Source organism: Rhineura floridana, chromosome 22 (genome assembly GCF_030035675.1).
Source record: "Rhineura floridana isolate rRhiFlo1 chromosome 22, rRhiFlo1.hap2, whole genome shotgun sequence".
Lineage (NCBI taxonomy): Eukaryota > Metazoa > Chordata > Lepidosauria > Squamata > Rhineuridae > Rhineura > Rhineura floridana.
In genome coordinates, this window is record NC_084501.1 from 14467244 (window position 1) to 14488002 (window position 20759).

Sequence of the window (20759 nt, forward strand, 5' to 3'; positions counted from 1 at the left end):
TGTTGGACACAAATTCTTTTCCCAGCTTTTATGCTAGCTCTGTTCATCAGGGGTTCTGTTTGGTGTGACGTTTTTTAATTAAAACACCTTTCAAAGGAAGAATATCAATGTTCTCACAATATTAGGGATAGATAACTCACATTTCTAGGGAACAGGCTTTCTTGCCTAACTGTGGCACCAATGACCTAGGGAGGTGGTGGACACTCCAACACCGGAGGCAGCTGGACAGCCATCTGTCAGGGATGCTTTAAGATGGATTTCTGCAGTGAGCAGGGGTTTGGACTTGATGGGCTTATAGGGCCCTTCCAACACACACACACACACACACACACACACACACACACACACACACACACACACACACACACACACACACACTCACCCTCTCACCCTCTCACTCTCTCACTCTCTCACTCTCTCACTCTCTCACACTCTCACTCTCACTCTCACTCTCACACTCTCACACTCTCACACTCTCTCTCTCTCACTCACACACATACACACACACACACACACACACACTCACTCTACACACGCACACATTATACACATATACAGTAGGGCCCCACCTTACAGCGCTTCGCTTTACAGCACTTTGCTAATACAGCGGTCTCAATTAGACTAAAGCCCCACTCCTATGGCACTTGTTCCGCTTTTACGGCGGTTTTCGGGCATCGCATGCCATTCTATTCAATGGGTTCTGCTTTACAGCGGTTTTTGCTTTATAGCGGGGGTCCGTAACGTAACCCGCCATATGAGTGGAGCCCTACTGTACTGTACATGTATATAATACACACACACACATACACACACACACACACACATATGGTCCTTAAGCTTTTTTCTATTTCTTTTTTTGTTATGGACCCCTTTGAGAATCTGATGACAATAAACAAATACGAATCATTTTATTGCATTGGACTTTGATTTTTGTTGTTGTTGTTGCACCTGGTCATGGAGCTCCTGAAGCTCTTTGGGATCTATGGACCACAGGTTAAAAACCCCTGAAATGAAGGCTAAGTTTTGTGTCAATGTCAAGTGAGCCTCATCTACTCGGGAGGATGGCCAGCAGAATAGATTTACTACAATTCAATAAATATGGCCCTGAAATGGACATGGACTGCCTTCAAGTCGATCCTGACTTATGGCAACCCTATGAAGAGGGTTTTCATGGTAAGCAGTATTCAGAGGGGGTTTACCATTGCCTCCCTCTGAGGCTGGCCCAAGGTCACCCAGTGAGCTTCATGGCTGTGTGGGGATTTGAACCTTGGTCTCCCAGCTCATAGTCCAACACTCTAACCACTATACCACATTGACTCTCCAATATGGCCCTAGTTCAACCCATTTCTTTATGTCCCTTCTCCTGATTTCACTGTTAAGGTTGCAAATGTCAAAACACTTTTTAGATTAACTCAGAATTCCATAGCTCAGTGGTAGATCATCTGCCTAGCTTGCAGAAAGTCCCAACTTCAATCATTGGCATCTGCAGGTAGGGCTAGGAGAGACCCTGTCTGAAATCCTTGAGAGCTGCAGTCAGTAATGTAGACAGTTGGGTCAATGTTCTGACTTAGTAGAAGGCAGCTTCCTCTGTTCCCATGTTGTTGGGCTCCATCTCACATCAGTTCCAGCAAGCATGACCAATGGTCAGAGATGATGGGAATTACTGAAATGTGTTCTATGTGGGCCTGACCTTGGGCCTGGTTCCGAAGCTGCAGCTATTGAAGAATGTGGTGGCCAGACTGATGTTGGGGGCACATGGCCAAACTCATGTGACACCATGGTTAAAACATCTGCACTGGTTGCCCATTCACTACCAAGCCAGGTTCAAGGCCAGTGAATTCATTTACAAAGCCCTGAACAATTTAGGTCTGGGGTACCTGCGGGGCCACCTGAACTCTTATATTCCAGCTCCATCACCAAGATCATCTGCAGGAGCATTGTTGGCTGCCTCCAGAGGCTCACTTAACATCTGGGCCAAATTCAGTGTTCCACTCCCATCAGCCTCAGCCAGCATTGCCAGTGGTCAGGAAAGATGGGAATTGTGGTCCAACAAGATCTGGTGGTCCACTAGTTGGGAAAGGCTACCCTACACAGTATGGGACAGGGAAACCTGAAAGATCATCTCATGCCTTGTATATCCAGTCAATCACTACTCTTTGCAGGTGAGGGCCTCCTGCAGGTGCCATCTCATCAGGAGGCCCATTCCACACAACATAGGAAGCAGACCTTATGTATTGTGGCACCTACCCTTCAGAATTCCCTTCCCTTATATATTAGACAGGCACCATCTCCGTTATCTCAACAAGCCTTTTAAGTAGAGACCTTAACCCAGACTGCTTCTGTGCTGGAACTGCTTTTTAATGTGTTTTTAAAGATGTTTTGTTTAAATATGTCTTTCCCCCCCAGATGTTTTAAAGTGCTTTTGGTGTTTTTGTTTGCTGCCTTGGGCTCTTTCTGGGAGGGAAAGTGGGATATAAAGTTAATAATGAATAAATACAAGAAATTGAGCCTTTTGTGTCATCTGCCCAGTCCTGTGGATTGTTCTGCCAATAGAGACACAGCAGGCACCTTCCCTTCTAACTTTTAGATGCCTGCTGAAAACTTTTCTATGTCACCAGGCTTATACAGGCATTTCAGATGTTGCTCACCAATAGGTAGTGAATATTTTTTTTATATAATCCGGTTGAATTGTGTATTTCTTTATGTAGGAAACTGTTTTGATTTTTTTATGAATAGTGATATGTAAATATTTTATAGATAAATATCTACATTGCAGTCCAACAGCACCTGGGCAAGGGACACACAGGTTGCCCACCTCTGCCGTAATCTATTCCCCCAAGTTGGGTCTCTATGGGTGCTGAATTTGTTTTAAAAAAATGATTTCAAAACAGACCAGGAGACAAATCTTTCTTTGCACCAGAGCAGAGTTTATTAAGAGTGAACAGACTGAGAACACAAAGATATCATACCAAAAGCGATGAAGAGGAATGAACAGCAGTGAATCAAATCTACGACTAGCATTGGGGAGCACAGATAGTAGCTATTTTCCCTCACAGGGAAAATTGACACCAATGTGTCGTGTTTCCCTGATTAAATAGAGCATTTGCAAAAGCTAGCAAGAGGGATCATTCAGAAGTGACAGGTTCAAAGAACATTAAAGCAGGGACTGAGCGCCAAAGATGATGCGCAGGTGCTGAAACTACAGAGCCTCAGTTAGAAGTGTGAATGCTCAGCGCTTTGGGTACCCAGTCCCCATCAGCTTAGCCATGAATCCGTACCACCATTTTCAATTCTCGATGTGATCGTGTACCAGGAGAGATGTTTCCTGATGGTTTAGCAAGGGAGACAAAAAGGAGCGCAGGGCTCGATACAAACTGGGACGTAGCAAGGCTGGCAAGGTGGGCAGCCACTGACCGGAAAGATGGGCCCGCACGGATAGGCACAGGTTGGAGTTGGAGCTGGAGGAGGAGGAGGAGGAGGTGGGCAGCCACTGATCGGAAGGATGGGCCCACATGGATAGGCACAGGATGGAGTTGGAGCTGGAGGAGGAGGAGGAGGAGGAGGAGGCGGGCAGCCACTGATCGGAAGGATGGGCCCACATGGATAGGCACAGGATGGAGAAGATGAGCCATTGCTGGGCTGGACATTCAGCGGCGCAAGGGGTCCACATGGATAGCTTTGGCCTCTAGAGGACTGGGAACCGCTCACTGGAAGGATTGGCCCACAGGGATAGGCACAAGATGGGCTGGGAGGTGGGCTACAGTATACTGGAACACATGGGATGGGACAGCAGGATGCCATGGTGGAAAGGATGGAAGTTAGCCTGAAACAGAGACGTGCAGAACATGAAGGGATACTCCTGTGCATGTGAGCTGAACTTTTTAAAAAGCATATATTCCCAACATAAAAGCCTTTCTATATCATACTCCAAAGGCCCACCTAGCCTAGCATCTTGTCACAGTGGCTAACCAGATGCCTCTTCTTGGAAGCCCGCAGGCAAGACTTCTGTGCAAGAGAGGATCTCCCCACTTGGGACTCCAAGCAGCTGATATTCAGAGGCCCATAACTGCCTCCAACAGTGGAGGCAGAACATAGCCACTGCAGCTAGTAGCCTGGGAGTCTTATCCTTCATGAATCCATGCAATCCTTTCCTAGAGACACCCATGTTGGTGGATATTGCTACACCTTGTGGGGTTAGCAAACAATCCAAAACATGAACTCCTTCCACCAGTTCCTCCATCTTGAATCTTCCAACATTCAGCTTTGTTGGATGATCCACTTGGGCTCTAGTATTAGCAGAGAGGGAGAAAAATGTCCCTATAGTTAAGGAAGAATCTGTTAATTTCACTTCTCTCCTCTTCTGGTTTTGCCAATCTTAAATTCTGTTCTCCAGGTTTCTGCAACAGCTTTCTTAATCCTCATGACATTTCTTCTTCATTAGAGTGCACATTTCTCCTAATGAAATCTTTGTCTGTGGTTTTGACTGAGATATACATTTTTGCAGGTCATTTCTCCTAATATAATAATGCATTTTTGCATGCTATTTTTCACTGGGAAATTTATTTCTATGCATCTTTTCACCCAATATATACATTATTTGTAAAGAACAGCATCATAATGTTTAGGTAAGTGTAAATTTCAAAGGATAGCTGTGTTCTGGTTCTCATGTTGTTTTGGAAAGTGTGGATTTGATAAATCTGGCTTTAAAGAAAACCTGAATTGAAATTCTACCCCATCACTACTCTTCTCTATTCACTTTCTCTGGCCCATATGAAATTGCATACACCTCTGTCATGTATTTTTCTTGCTTCCCACCCCCAAATCTCTCAATGTGGTGGCTTTTATACAATCATAAAACCTAAGTAAGGGAGGGTAAACCCTGAAAGGTGACCTAAAAATACTGTTATGGGATTGAGTGTTGTGATGGATGATTTCTTTGGGTCCTCTCCAAGCCTGTGATCTTGTATCTGGAAGGATGTGCAAAGGAACAAACCTGCTCTACTAGTCAGACTAGTTCCATTCATAAGTTAATAGATTCAGCCAGGTCTATCAAATGCCTTCATTAACATGTGTCAGGATCAGCCAGGAGAGCAATGTGGCCCATAAGAACTCTTTCAAGAGAGAGGCCCTCCTCCTGCCATCCCCTGGCTAGAGGCCCCTCATTCTGGACTGTGTTAGTGTCAGTCTTTGGAAAAGCTGGGGAGCGAAAACAGACAGAGCTGCTTCCTCTGTGTCTGAAGGGACCCAAAATCTATGGACCTTGGGGATCAAGATCTTATGGACCGTTAATACTGTGAACCTCTCCATCTTAAGCTCAGGCTGTATATACATGTAAATATAAACCATGTGTCCTATAAGACACCACAGTCTCTGTTGACCTTCATTCCAAGGAAACCAAACCCTGAGTAAAGCACAGGAACCCCTGGAAATCTCTCACTGCTCAGAGACTGGGGTATGCACAACTAGACAAGGAAATAAAGAAATGTATAGCTAATTTACAGAAGTGTAAGAACAAGCACTAGATTACAATTGCTTTACAAATCCCTCCTCACACTATATTTGGTGCAAGAAACATTGAGTTAAATCCAACTTACCGCAAAGAGCTGATGAAGTGAAGTCAAGAGGAGGTGAAAGAAGCTGTTGGAAGTGTCGAGCAAGACTGAGAGCTTTTATACACATTCACTAGGAGCCTGAAGGCCACCTTGGCCACCAAGGCTACCATTTACTGTACATCAAATATCTCCAATCACAGGCCTGCTCTGCTTTTTTGATAACTCTTCCTAGCTCTGTTTATTTGGGTGTGTTTGTTCCACCCTTTCATTGAAGAATATTACAAATCTAAGCAGCACACAGCAGTTCCTTTTTTCTGGAAGCAGACCATTAATTTTAAAAGTAAATCACAAGGGTTATTTTCTTCAGGATAATTTGGGCACCAGCTGCACAGTACAATTGTTATGCCCAGTTTGTGCCTTATGAACTTTCTTCAGCTTTTCTGCTGTTTCTCCCAACACACACATTTTTAATGCAGTTTTGGCTAATGTACACAATTCTGTAAGCAATTTCTCCTAACATGCATTTTTGTATGTTTTTTTCACTCACTCAAGGCAGTTTAATTAGTTAAAACAACAAAGATGAGCTCATTAGAAAGAAGGCTTTCACACACTCTGAGAGGGTGGAGGAAGTCTTCACAGCTGCATTCCCAGCTCTTGTGAGCACAACTTCAAGGTCACTGTGAGATAAACAAACATCAGAAATATGAGTTCTAAAGACACTGACCCTTGGGAAAGATAAAAATCTCACAGGTATAGGTGCCATCAGTGCCCCCTCTCAGTGGGTCTTTTTGGGTATAAATAAAGGGTCCTAGATCTGGACAGATAAGCCTTGACATCTATCTGCAGGGAAGAGTGATGCGGTAGGAATCCAAACAGGGCCAGATATGGGATCTCTCTGTCTGTTGCTGACTAGGGGGTTTCAAGCAGGGAAAAATGGAGAACATAAGATCAAAGCTGTGCTCATTAGTGACTAACTGTGGTCCATTAATTTCAATTGGTCTACTCTTAGTCCAGCCTTTCCCAACTAGTGGGCCACCAGATGTTGTTGGACCACAATTCCCATCTTTCCTGACCATTGGCAATGTTGGCTGAGGCTGAGGCTGTGGTCCAACAACACCTGGTGGCCTACTAGTTGGGAAAGGCTGTCTTAGTCAAAAGTACAGCACAATCAAAACTCAAGATCCACTGTGACAAGCAGATCTTTGGATTTGGCAGATCTTTGACTTTCCTGATCCTGCTCTGGTGGAAGTCTGTGTATATGTCTGTATAAGTCCCTCAGCACAGCTCACCCTGGTACTACTGGCTCAGATGGTAGAACAAAAACCTCAAAAAATATTCTGAAAGGGGTGTTCTGTGGGCATAACAGGGGTAGGATGCATCAAGGAGAGTCTTACACCTGTTCCAAACCCTGTTCAGCTCACTCATCTGGTCTAGGCCCCAATCCTCAAATACAGGCTCACCTGGCAGCAGCTCCTTCCCACAGGCTCCTGAACAGAGTTTGGAGTAGGGGTAGCTTACATCAGTGTAAGTTGTGCTGACTTCCTATAGTTCAGACTACTCAGTTTAGGTGGTTCCTTACTGGCTTTATGTAGCAGCTGGTTCCTGATTGGCTTAAGGGATGGAAATTATTTTTTCTTAACCACTCTGCACTGTTGGAAGGAAAGGTTTATGTTTGGGCAGAGAGTCTTCCACCACATCAGTAGTTTACAACTTGTCATGGTGAATAAAGCTGAGGCTAAAAGGAAAATTTGGAAGTGGTGCATGCTACTGAGTGCAACTTCAAGGCATCAGGGTGGTGATGAGTGGCTTGCCTGAGCCAGCATCTCATGTTTTGTCACAGGGTGACTAATCTGTGGCCTTCCAGATGTTGTATTCCACACACCATTAGCTCCAGCATGACCAATGGTCAAAGATGACAGGTGCATGAGTCCAGCAACATTTGGAAGGCCAAAGGTTAGCCACCTCTGGCTTACCTTTGGGGAAGGGCTGTAGTTGTGAGAGATCATCCACATTGCATACCAAAGGGTCCAAGGTTCATTCCCTGGTGTCTTCAGGTAAAGCTGGGAATGTCTTCTGCCTGAAACCCTGGAGACCCACTATTGATCGCGATAGCACAAAATGCTAGCATAGGCATTCCTTCAGATAACTCATATTATTATTCAGATGCTGCCAACAAAAGAACATCAGAAGAGCCTGCCGGATCATATCAAAGGCCCATCTAGTCCAGCATCCTGTTCTCACAGCGGTCAATTCTTCCCCCAAAAAAGGGGGGAGGAGAGAAAATTTTGAAAAATTCTTTTCCAGCTCTTGAACTTCCCTCTGTTCCCAGATAGGCCTTTCCTGGTGACCATAGAGTCCCTCCTCCCCACCCAAGTCAAAATCAGACTTGCAAGGAAGATAGGCAAGTGACCTCTCCTGAGTCACAGCATTGGTCCATCTGGCTTGGCTCAGCACTGTCAACACTAAGGGTAGCCAATGCGATGTCCTCCAGATATTGTGGGGCTTGGGTCTCCAAGGTTTAAGGGAAGGGGGTCTCCCAGCCTTACCTGGAGATGCCATTGAGGATTGTACCTGGGACCTCCTGCATGCAAAACAGATGCCCTGCTGCTGAGCTATGGCCCTTCCCCACTAACAAGCTGCCTTGCACTGAATCAGTTCCTGGTCCATCTAGCTTAGTATTACCTGCACTGACTGGCAATGGCTTGCTAGCGTTTCAGACAGGATGTTCTCAGCCCTGCCTAGAGATGCATGGAAACAAAGCAGACCCTTCTGCCACTGAACTGCAGTGCTTCCCATAGAAGCACTCTGGTGCAAGCAGTAGGGTAAATTGTGGTGTGTGGTTGTGGTGTGTGTATGGTGCCCACAGCCTTTTCTCCAGTTTGCAAATATGCTCACAGGCCCAGAAAGGTGGTCAGCCCTCGGCAGGATGGAATATCTATATGCGGCTTGCGAATGCAGAATGAGTCCACCTGAGTAAGGCCACTTAATGCTGGTCAAAGGCCGAGATGGACATATCCTTAAATCGTGGTTGGGCTATCTTAACACAAATTAGCACCCTGCATGGCTCTTACTTGGAAGTCTGATGTGACGTTTTCGTCAGAAGTTGTGACCTGAGGCTACCCATGGGCATCTGAGTAAGAACACCTGCTCTTTGTCATGGAATAACTTCAACTTGAACCGCTCCCATGGCAGCCAGCCTTTCATCTGCACAAGGTGTTCATAAAGATCTGAGCGCTTTCCTCCTCTCACCTGCCTCCTGAAACAGTGTGTGCCTTTAATATCAATGTTAAAGCAACAACATATTAATATGCTTAATATTAAAGCAACAGCAACAACCGATGGGGCTTCTACCATTTAACAGCTCAGCTTAAATTTTGTGGCTTCACCAAATCAAAGGGACAGATGAGCAAGCCCAGCCGTGATCCTTCATTGTGGCTAACTTGCAGAATGAATTTGAAAGGGGGAGAGAGAGAGAGAGAGAGAGAGAGAGAGAGAGAGAGAGAAATCACTGCCCCTCTGTCCCCTTGACATCGTGTCACTTCCTTTCTCTGTGATGTTCTGACTTAAAAGTTGCAAGTTTCCTTGACCATTGTACTTGCAGAAAGGAGGGGATGAAATGAATGCATGTGCAATGACTTCATAGGAATATAGGACGCTGGCTCACACCCTTGGGCCTATCTAACTCAATATTGCCTAAACAGGCTGGGAGTGGTTTCCCATTACACCAATGTTCCTTGCAAGCCTAGTTTTGACTGGGCGGGGGGAGGGACTATGTGGTCAGCAGGAAAGGGATCTCTGGGAATAGCGGGAAGTTCCCAGCTCTTGAAGATAGAATTTTTCAGAATTTTCTCTCCCCTCCCCCCTCCTGCCATTTTGTTGTTGTTGTTGAACACTTGTAGGACTCTGGAAACAACGGGGCCCTGCTCCCCAAAAAGTAAGGGGTCTTACACCTGCAGGATGTCTACAACCCTGACCCATCCCTAGCGTGCACACACGCCAACCCAATCTGGGCCAACAGGGGGAGCGCCCAATGCACCTGGATCTGGATCTGACCCTGAATCCATTGGGGCAGGGGGTAATGTTTAGTTAAGTTTATTAAAGCCCTATAGTTGTGAAGGAGGTCCGGCGGGGTGGAGAATGAAAGGCTGCATCTCCTTGCCCTTCCTGAGCAAGACGGCTAAATGCTGCCGGACACTGGGTTGCAAGCACCTTTCCTGTAGCCAGGAGAATCAAGCCCTCTGCTCATCAACTGGAAAGCAGTAGAAGCCAGTGCACTTGGGCAAGAGGGCACTTCCCCACCAGCAGCATAACTAGGGATGGGCAAAAACACCACTGAATAAGGATTTAGCACCAGTTTGTTCAATGACCTGCATATTCTCCACTGTGGTGGAGCGATCCTGTGTTCTATGAACTTTCAACAGCTTTCCCCGATACTGGATTTGCCCCCTCTGATATTCCCTCATATATATTGTTCCCTTATCAGTTTTACTCACAGCACAGCAGTACATCTCTCCCTCCCTCCCTCCCTCCCTCCCTCCCTCCATGCCACTTCCCCTCCACTTGAATAATCCAAGCTCTGCCCATGAAGGAAGCAAGCCAAGCCCCTAACAGCAGAGGAGGAGGAGGGGACAAACCTGCCTTCCTTTCAAAGTATCAAGAATTCCTTTCAAAATATTGATATGTTATTTTGAAATACCCATGTTTTATTTCAGAATATCGATTTTCATATTGATCTTTTGGGGAGGGGAACATCAGATTGGTAAAAGCAATGGATAGCAGACATTGAACGAATGATTTCAAAGTGGCAGTGGCCAACGGAGACCATCCCTCCTTTGGGAAGACACTGGCGAAAGCAGACCTCTGCACCCAGCAGGATTGAATCCTCCACTCACAAGACTGCCTCTTCTTCTGGCCCAATGCTCCACCACCTGACAGCTGCAGATCACTTGAGACCTGATCTGGGACTGTCTCCATCCAACTCATCCAAATCTAGTATCCCCCTGAATCGGACCAATTCAGTTTGGGATTCAGGTTTTGAACAAAATCCAGTGCTCAGCCCTTGAATCCTATGGGTGATCGCAAACTATATTTTACTCAGAGTAGACCCATTAGAATGAATGGACCTACATTGTGTGTGTGGTATGTGCCTTCAAATCGGTTATGACTTATGGCAATCCTATGAATCAGCGACCTCCAATAGCATCTGTTTTTTATCTGGAAGCCCCTGTGAGTTCCAATTTGGAAAAACGGCGGGGTATAAATAAAGTTAATAATAATAATAATAATCTGTTGTAAACCACCTTGTTCAGATCTTGTAAGGTCTGTGGCTTCCTTTATGGAATCAATCCATCACTTATTTGGCCTCCCTCTTTTTCTACTCCCTTCTGTTTTTCCCACTATTGTTGTCCTATCTAGTGAATCGTGTCTTCTTCTTATGTGTCCAGAGTATGATAACCTCAGTCTCATCATTTAGCTACTAGTGATAGTTCTGGTTTAATCTGTTCTAGCACCCAATTATTTGTCTTTTTCACAATCCATGGTATCCGCAAAGCTCTCCTCCAACACATTTCAAATGAGTTGATTTTTCTCTCATCCGCTTTTTTCACTGCCCAACTTTCACATCCATACATAGAGATTGTGAATACCATGGTCTGAATGATCCTGACTTTAGTGTTCAGTGATACATCTTTGCATTTGAGGACCTTTGCTAGTTGTCTCATAGCTGCCCTCCCCAGTCCTAGCCTTCTTCTGATTTCTTGACTATTGTCTCCATTTTGGTTAATGACTGTGCCAAGATATTGATAATCCTTGACAAGTTCAATGTCCTCGTTGTCAACTTTAAAGTGACAGAAATCTTCTGTTGTCATTGCTTTAGTTTTCTTGACATTCAGCTGTAGTCCTGCTTTTGTGCTTTCCTCTTGGACTTTCATCAGCATTCATTTCAAATCATTACTGGTTTCTGCTAGTAGTATGGTATCGTCTGCATATCTTAAATCATTGATATTTCTCCCTCCAATTTTCACAGCTCCTTCATCTTGGTCCAATCCCATTTTCTGTATGATATGTTCCGCATATAAATTAAACAAATAAGGTGATAAAATACACCCCTGTCTCACACCCTTTCCGGTGGGGAACAATCGGTTTCTCCATATCCTGTCCTTACAGTAGCATCTTGTCCAGAGTAGAGGTTGCGCATCAGGACAATCAGATGCTGCAGCACCCCATTTCTTTTAAGCATTCCATGGCTTTTTGTGATCTAAATTAGTCATTACATTACATTATATTAGTCATGTCCATTAATGTCAATGGATCAGGCATCTCCATGTAGGGCTAGGAGCCACTGCCAATAAATATAGAGACTACTGACCCGGATGGGCCAATGGCCTGACTCTGTGAAAGGTGGCTTGCATTGTTCCTAATGTGGCTTGAGTTGTATTTGGAAGATGGGGGATTGCACATCTCTGGAATTCAGCTGGTTGGGGCCTTGGAGCCTTGACACACACATATTTTGTACGGTGAGGAAAGGAGAAATAACTTTAAAAGAGTACAGCATCATCACAGGAGTAAATGGCTGGATAATGAAAAGGAACAGCAGGTGCATAATATGCACAGAATAAAGCCAGGGTGGGTCAGGAACGGCAGCGAGACGACGGCATAAATTAATTAGGAAGGCCCTTTGAGGTAGGACAGCTGCAGATGACTGCAGGCAAGAAGGGAGCGACTCATAATCCCTGAGCTGCATAAAAAGACTTGCAACCCACGATCCTTCCAACAGCTTCTCTCGCCTTTTCCCGAGTACTTTGTTGAGCACTTGGTAAGTGAGAGAACTCAGTGTCTCTTGTTGCCTATTTGGCTTGAACATCGTGTCCCCCATCTCTTTCTTTCAACCTGGACCTGCTTGCACTTTGCAGTTGTGTTTGGCATTCCATGGAGGCCTTTGGAGAGTTGGATACAGAGGAGAGCTTCCTTTTCTGTGGAGCCAAACCAATGGGCCATCTATATATATAATTTGTATCCCGCCCTTCCTCCCAGCAGGAGCCCAGGGTGGCAAACAAAGCACTAAAACACTTTAAAACATCATAAAAACAGATCTTAAAATACATTAAAGCAAAACAGCATTAAAAACATTTAAAAAAAACAACTTTAAAAAGGGTTAAAACATTATTAAAAAACATATTAAAGCATTTATATTTAAAAACAATTAATGTGGTTAGGCATAGCAATAATGGCTTGTTAAAGGTTTCAGCTTCTCTATTCTATTTTTTTTAAAAAATAAAAATTAAAAAAGAGTAAATTAAATTTAAAAAAATTCTAATTTAAAACATTAAAGGCCTCTAGCATAACTAAGTTTCATCATTAATTCCTTTAGTTATAATTTATAATGTTTTACAGAACCTCTCTAGGACCCTCACTGCCCACACCACAACCCCACATGGCTGCTTCCTCCTGTACAAAAGGCATAGCTCTCCCCACTGTGCCCAGGCCTCCTTCCCACCTAGGGCCTCCCACCCAGGCTGCCCTCAGCTGCCACTTGCCCCCTGCCTGCTTTCCCGGATGCTGCCCTGCTAGCTTCAGAGGCACCTGCTTGCCTCATTTGCTCACCCACCTGCCCTGCAGCTGCCCACTTGTCTTGCTCTCCCTGCATCCAGATATCCCGCTCGCTCAGTCACCTCCCCCTTCAACAGCCATCCTTGGTCCCCTCGTGCCCTCCCCTTGCTTGCCAACACGCTGCACCCCATCCCCCTGTGACACAGTCTGATGGCTTAGGAAAATCTTATCTAGTTAAATATTAATAATAGGTTAAAAATAGGTTGGCATTGTTAACAAAGAAATAAATATTTTCAGAGCATGTTTAAAAGCACCCACTTCCAGCTTCTTGCCTATCAAGATAGGGCAGGAAAAGACCCCTGTCTGAAACCCTGGAAAATTGTTGCCACCAGTCAGCATAGACAGGGAATGGAGGATTGTCTGAGGCCTTCCAGATCCTGTTGCACTCCAAAACCCATCAGCCCCCAACAGCATGGCCAACAGGAGTGATGGCAATTGCAGTCCAGAAACTTCTGGAGGGCCATTGTTGATCCCCATCCCTGGTGTGGACAGCACTGAGGTAGACAGCCCACTGGTTCGGCTCCATAGGAAAGGAAGCTCTCCTCTGTACCTAACTCTCCAAAGGCCTCCATGGAATGCCAAACACAACTGCAAAGTGCAAGCAGGTCCAGGTTGAAAGAAAGAGATGGGGGACACGATGTTCAAGCCAAATAGGCAACAAGAGACACTGAGTTCTCTCACTTACCAAGTGCTCAACAAAGTACTCGGGAAAAGGAGAGAGATGCTGTTTGAAGGGCCGTGGGCCACAAGTCTTTTTATGCAGCTCAGGGATTATGAGTCGTTCCCTTCTTGCCTGAGCCATCTGCAGCTGTCCTACCTCAAAGGGCCTTCCTAATTAATTTATGCCATCATCTTGCTGCCGTTCCTGACCCACCCTGGCTTTATTCTGTGCATTTTGTACACTTGCACTGTTTTTTCATTATTCAGCTGCTTACTCCTGTGATGGATTCATGCAATTTTTGCATTATCGCCCCCCCATTCCTTCCTATAAAACATGTGTATCAAGGCTCCAAGCCCCCCCATTAACTAATTTCAGAGGTGTGTTACCCACCCAGTACTTCCAGTCTTGGACAATTGCATTCATTTTATACCTTTTGAATCCCCACTGAAGTTTCCTTTAAACAAAGCCTTCCAACTTCAGCTGAAGGGACTTTAGGGACAAGGGAGCCAGGCCATTGGCTCACATCCCTCGGTATTGTCTGCATTGACTGGAAGCAGCTCTCCAAGATTTCCAGCAAGGGGGCATTCCCAGTCCCACCTGGGGATGTCGGGAATTAAGGCTGAGACCATGCAAAGCAGATACTTGGCTACTGAGTGATAGTTCCTCCCTATAACATCATGGGGTCCATCACCTGCTGTTCGTCTGTATGGATAGCAGAGAAAGGTACAGCTTAAACGGTCAGAGCAATCCAGCCCATGGAAAGCCGGCAGACGGAGGATGAGCTGGCGGGATGGTCCACAACATCCATTTCACAGTCAGGGAGCCGTTGGGCCAGCTGAATGTGGGGTCAGCCGGGAGCTGTGCACAGGGACCAGAAAGTAAAAGCCAGCTCTCACAAATACCCCTACCGGGAGTAATCACTCTCTGTAGGCTTCCATTGTTATTATTTTCTTAGACCAGCCTTTCCCAACTAGTGGGCCACCAGATGATGTTGGACCACAACTCCCATCAGCCTCAGCCAGCATTGCCAATGGTCAGGAAACATGGGAATTGTTGTCCGGTGGCCCACTAGTTAGGAAACGCTGTCTTAGACCAACCTTTTTCCTGGTGTAACTTTGGTCCAGATTGGGACCTGAGGGAGCACTCTTAACACACGTTGGATGTCATCTAAGTTCCCTTGGCCCCTCCACTGACATGTTCCCAGAACACCCCTTTTGGGGGGCTTCCACCAACCCCCCTTCCACTGGGCTGGGATTCCCCAGTGGATACGTGGCTGAGCCAGCAGGGTCCTGGCTCTACTGTGGCTGAGCCAGGGTGAGGGGCTTCAACCAACGGGTCCCTTCAGAGCCTGGCTGAATTGGAGCCCTGCTGATTCAGCCAGGAGTTCACCATATCCAACTCCCCTCAGCCCAGCATAAACATGAGCTGGATTGCATTGTAAATTCTAGTGACCCAGCCAACAAAGCAATTAACCCATTCATCAAATGTTGAAGCTCCATTTGCAGAGGCTGTTGAATGAGTTTCTGAGGAGTTTCCTCCTGACCACTGTTTCAGTCCCATAACAAAGGATGCAGAAGAAATGTGGTTGGGTTGACATCAGGGATGGAAAGATCTGGTTGTCTCAGTTTCTCATTTCTCCAATCTTAAATTCAGTTCTCCACATTTTTGCAGGAACCTGCAATTTTTTAAAAAAAATAATCCTCATGAAAATTCTCCAGCATTTTAGTGAAAAAATTACCCTAATAAACACTCTCTTTTTTGTAGACAGTTTGGACTAACGCACACATTTCTGCAAACCATTTCTCATCATATAAGATATTTGTGGGTATTGTTCTCATTCATATATTCAGTTTTCTGCCTCGCAGACGCATTTTTGTAAACACTGTCTGGTTGGGAAACAGCATTGCAAAATTCAAAGAAGTGCAAATTCTGGAGGATGGCTGGGTTTCGGTTCAATTATTGTTTTGGAAAGTGCAGATTTGATCGATTCAGCTTGAAATGTGTACTGAATCAATTCTCCTCCATCCCTAGAGGGCATCTTCATGTGGGTGCACTTAATTTGGAGTTCCCAGGTCAATACATGAACTGAAACAGTGCTACCCTTTTCAATTCACATTTCTCTGAATTTTGCAATGCAGCTCACCCACAAACCAAACCTACCCCCAAATGTGTATATTTGGGGAAAGTGTGCATAAAATTGCACGTAATATATATATATTCTTTATTTGCGGTCAAAGACCCGTTTCAACAGTACAAAACAAACAATTTAAAAACAGCTGCCAGGAGGAACTTCCGGGAAGGGTGACTTCGCTTGTGCCTGCTTTTGGGACGGGCTCCCGCCTCAAAAGAAGCTTATTCAGATATAAATCAGTCAGAACATTTTTTTTTTTGACTGATGAAATTTCTCCCGGGCAGGGAGAAACGTAGAGATCAACCTCAAAAGCCTGTTTTTGTTGGGAGGACTGGATTTCATTAATTTATGAGATAAGGTCCAGCCAACAATGCCGGACGGACTTCCTAACAAGCTCTATCTGCTTAAGTGATACGTTTATCTTTTCTTTAAAGAGAGAACGGACTAACAGGCAAGCACCCTTCTTTCTATTATTTTTTTTACTTGGTTTAAATTGTTGCAGCAAAAGGAGATTTGTCAGATTGATCGGCTTTGGACAACTTCTGGGTGAGATATAGCTCTTCTCTGTTATTCACGAAATTAACAGCTTATCTCTGTTTCTGTCACAAAAAGCTGTCCTGGAAGTGCATTCTAAAGATAATAAACAGAAGAGGGATTTCTATTCCTGATTTCTATTCCGAGGAATATTATATTGTCTGGGACTATTCTCTTTTTGGTCTATTTTATTTTGACGAATCTGCTTCTTCACGACGCCACTAACTGTTTTGATGCTGGGAACTAAATTTGTTTTGCATTCTTGAACATAGAGAGATAAGGCAGGTTGCTGTTTATACTGTGATGTCATCAAGCCTGGAATATTAACCCAATTGTTGCTGAAATAAGAAGTGGTTCTTCTTTATTTTTGTTTTGCTTTGTTTTCGTGGTTTTAAAAATGGCAATCAAGAAAGTGGCTGAGAATCTGGAAGTAATTATGTTTCAGAAAATAATGGATGAGATTGAGATAACGAAACAAACCCTGCGACAGGGTAGTAAGGAGCTGAAAATTGAACTGAGCAAAATGACGCAGGAGCTTAAAGAAATAGGGGATCCTGTGAGAGAGGAGAATGAGATCAGAGATGAGAAAAGAAAAAATAAAGGGAACATACAAGCCCTGGAGATTGGAACAAATGTGGAATTGGAAAAAGATCTGGAGTTTATGGATTTTAGAAATAAAATCTACTGTTTGGAATTTAACGTTATCTCTGAAGAAATTAATGAAGATATTAGAGATAAAGTTATCAATGGCTTGGATAATCTTCTGGACTGGAATGATGTGATGGAGCTTGATATAGAGAAAATCTATGGAATTAACTGCAGCCATGTGACAATGGAAAAACTCTTAAGAGATGAGCCAGTGCATTTTGTAAAAAAGAAGAACACAGATATGACTTTACAACAGTATTTCAGCAACTTATTCAGAATGGATGGCAAGAAAATATTTGGGATAGAGGAAATTCCCATCAGACTCTTATTATATGACTATGGTTACAACAGCAAGATTATTATGGAATACTGATAATGGAAGATTGGATACTGAAATTACTGGACTTAACAGGACTATTGAAGATGGAAGATGGAACTAATAGGGATAATGGAATAATGGCTATTGAAATTATTGGACCTAACAGATTCTGATGAGATGGATTAATCGAAATGTTTATTTGGACTATGGTTATGAGAATAAGATTATTATAATTATTAACGAGATGGATTAATTGACATGTTTATTTGGAGAAAAATTGATAGATATATTTCTTAAAGAATTGAAACCTCTCTTTGACTTTTTGTGGAAAGAATAAAGTAATGTTTATGAGATTTGATGATTAATTAAGATAACTACTGGAGGAAAGTGATTTTATAATATGATTTAAGAGACAGGATTGTTATATATTGTAGACCTATAACTGATTTGATATGTGACAAATGGGAAGTCAACATTTTTTTTTTGTTTAATCATTTTTGTTTTGTTTTGTTTTTTGTCTTTGAATGTTTTATGATTTTGTTTTCTATGTTTTATGAAAATTTGAATAAAAATTATTGTAAAAAAAAAAAACAGCTGCCAGGAATATACAGTATGCTAGAATAAACCATAACAATTTGATTTAAATATTAGCACGGATTAGTTGGGCCACATAGACGAATTTGGCAACTTGAATAGTAATTCCTTTATCTAAACCGGAAAGAGCAGAAACAATCATATCATCGGGAGATTGGTAATAAGGAATTGAGAATGTAGGATTAAGAAATTTATGTCTAATCTGAGTATAAAAGGTACATTCAAATAAACAGTGATAAGGAGTTTCAATACTGTTAGTTCCACAGGGACAAATGCGGAGATCATATGGAGTTCCATTGAATCTTCCCTCAAGGATTGCGGAATTTAAACAATTGAACCTTGTTTTGGAGAAGGCTAATCGAAGTTTAGGAATGGTAAGAAAATGCAGATAAGGGGCAATCTTACCATATTCAAACGGTAAATTTAGATGTAAGGGGGAGCATATTTTCTTGGCCCTAGAGATTGAGTTCTGGTAGTCAATGTCTTTAATACGAGAACAAATTAAGACTAAAGCATCACTTGGCGAGTATTGGATTAGATGTTCTTTAGCTAAACCCATTTTCAGCAGTTTTAATTCGATATTGGTGTTCCAGAAGGAAGGACTGGAATCTTTCCAATATGCAGAAAGAAGGCCCAGCGAATTATTAGAAGATATTTTTACCCAATAATTGGCCGTTGTTTGCCAGGCCTGGCATTCCCATGAGGGAAGACCACATTCAAGCCTGAGTGCCGCTGATGGAACGCATCTTGGGACGCCTAACAGACGACATAGTAGACTAGAAAGAATTGCTTCAACTGTACAATCCATAGAGTGGATCCAGAGTGGAACTCCATATAAGAGTTGTGGTATGATCTTATAGTTGAATAATTTAATAAGTGCTGGGACAAAACAACCTCCTTTATAAAAAAAAAAATGAAGTAAACTCTTAACAGAGTATTTTGCTTTCAGTATTGCCTCTTTAATGTGTGTAGACCAACTCAAAGAAGAATGAAAGGTTATCCCTAAATATTTGTAATGGGTGACTTGGTCAATTTGACAGCCATTGATTTTCCAAACATGGAGATTTCTTCGTTTGGAAAAAACAAGAATTTTGGTTTTGTCCAAATTTATAGTAAGTTGGTTCTCATCACAATAGGACATAAAGGCTCTTATCATGCGTTTGAGGCCAATCTTGGAAAAGGATAAAAGTACAGCGTCGTCGGCATATAAGAGCAAGGGACAACGGACGTCAGCAATTTTAGGGATATGGAACTCCTGGGAAAGGCAGTGATATTTCAAGTCGTTTATAAAGAGATTAAAAAGAAGAGGGGCTAGAATAGAGCCCTGTCTCACCCCTGTAAACGTTGAAATAGGATTTGTTAGGCCTCCGTCCTTGGTACAGGAGACTTGAATAGACGTATGTTGGTGCAGGTTATGGATAAGGAGAAGTAATTTTTTATCAATAGATGTACATGATAGTTTATGCCATAGTTTATCACGGGGTATAGAGTCAAAAGCGGCTCTTAAGTCAATGAAGGCTACATACAAGCCGGTACCCTGATATTTACTGTATTTCATTGCCAAATGATGTAGAATAAGGCAATGGCCTATGGTCGAAGATCCCTTCCTAAAGTCTGCTTGTTCCATGCCGAGTATATTGTGGGTGTCTATCCAGGACTGCAGTTTTATTTTCAGAAAAGAAGCATAAAGTTTTCCTATTACTGATAATAAGCTAATAGGGCGGTGATTTGAAGGGTCTTGTCTATTCTCTTTTTCAAAAATGGGAATCACTATTGCTTCCGACCAAGATTTTGGGAAACGGCCAGAGTCGTTTATACTAGTAAACAACTTGGCTAGTAGGGGGACCCACCAATCTTGGAAGTTATATAGGAGCTCGGCAGATATATTATCTGGACCCGGGGCTTTCCCTTTTTTAAGCCCTACTATTAATTCCCTTATTTCAGAGTGGGTGACAGGGGGCCAGTCAGGGAGTAAGTGGAGATTGGAAAGCTGTATATTTACATTGTTCAAGAGAACCTTCTGATATAAGGTTGTAAAATGCCATTCCCATATTTGAGAAGAAATGGTATACGAGGGTAGGGTGGACTGTCTAAAAGCATTCGTTATAATAGACCAGAAAGTAGGCGAATTTTTTGATCTAGAGGCATCAATGAGATTTTTCCATTCCTCTTTGAGAGCCTGTTTCTTTTTATGTGCAAGGGTTAACTTATATTTCCTTTTGATAGAGTAGTATATTAAAGGCAATTGGGTCAGTTTTTGTTGGCGATATTCTGTGTAAATGGATCTTAGTTGGGATTTTAAAGTTAAACATTCATCATCAAACCATAAGGGATGTGCAATTTTATTAGTATGTTGAGGAGGTCTTGAAGATAATAGAGAAGTTACAGACTGGGATAGGATATCATATATATTAAGGAGTTCATCTGGGGAGTCGGAGTTCATTAAAAGGGAACAAAGTTGTAGGGAATTTGGGGAGGACAAGAGTTCTTCGATCTTGGAGGCTAAAAGAGGTGTCCAATAGGATCTCTTATAGTGGGCAGAAAAATTTGCTGAAGCATTGCTAGTTTGGGATAAGCGGAGCTTCTCTTGTGTGCCACAAGAGAAGTTAATTGGGAGATGATCACTGTTTAGTTTATTTCCAACAGCAAATTTTATTATCCAGTTTATTAGATTATGGGAAACTAGAGCATAATCTATTACACTGCTTCCTG

At 43.3% G+C, this 20759-nt stretch overlaps 1 long non-coding RNA gene across 1 annotated transcript; it reads right to left on the reverse strand.

Moving 5' to 3' along the window:
* Positions 1-2906: 2906 nt before the first annotated feature.
* Positions 2907-5675, reverse strand: LOC133374798 (uncharacterized). Its single transcript, XR_009759978.1, has 2 exons — positions 5595-5675; positions 2907-3823 (listed from the first exon to the last, which is right to left on the reverse strand). It is a non-coding gene; the product is annotated as an uncharacterized LOC133374798 (long non-coding RNA).
* Positions 5676-20759: the final 15084 nt, after the last annotated feature.